Below are 859 nucleotides of genomic sequence, written 5' to 3' on the forward strand. Positions count from 1 at the left end.
CCGGAGCGGGTGTGCTGGGCTGCTTCTGGGAGGAAAAAAAGCAGGGCAGACGGGGCCCCCAAATGCAGTGGGGGCACACTGGAGCGGGACATGGGGCTGCGTTTGAACAAGAGAGAGGCAGAGGAGCGGTTCTTCTTGGAAGAAACATCAGGTAATATTTTTAGTTTATTAAATTACCGACGTGTCTGCGTGCACACAGACACACAACAAAACAGACAGACACGCACACGCGTGCACAAACAGATCAATGAAGTGGGCCGACTGCGGAGTTGGGGGCGGGGTCTGTGTCAACAGGGGCAGAGATCATCCCCTTTTAGCAGAAACACAGGGTGATATCTTGGTTATTGACCATGATGGCAAAAAAAGCAATAGCTCTAGCAGAAGCGCCCGTCGACAGTCGCGATAAAAAATCGCATCTGGTGTGACCTATAGAGCACCGCAAAGCGGCGCGCACTCTGCTCCGCGCCGCAAAGCGGCGCTATCGCATCAGGTGTGACTCCGGCGTAAGCGTTGGTCTCTCCCAAATGAAGAGGACAGATGGGGGAGGAGGCAAAATCTACTATATAAATTACTTTAAAAGTCAGTCATATCGTGACATTCTGTGATACACATTTTGATACAGATATAGAAAATTCATTCATTTTTTAAATTAATGTTTGTGTGAAATGGCCAAATAAAGATGGTGAACACAAAACATGTTGAGGTGAGAATTGGTTTAATCGATGCAAAGTTTGCCAAAACGCCAGAAAGATTGACTAAAAAGGTCAAAAGCATCTTCTTCTTCTTCTTTTCCTTTCAGCTTTTCCCTTCAGGGGTCGCCACAGCGAATCAGTTTCCTCCATCTAAGCCTGTCTTCAGC

Source organism: Oryzias melastigma, linkage group LG4, assembly GCF_002922805.2.
Source record: "Oryzias melastigma strain HK-1 linkage group LG4, ASM292280v2, whole genome shotgun sequence".
NCBI classification, from domain to species: domain Eukaryota; kingdom Metazoa; phylum Chordata; class Actinopteri; order Beloniformes; family Adrianichthyidae; genus Oryzias; species Oryzias melastigma.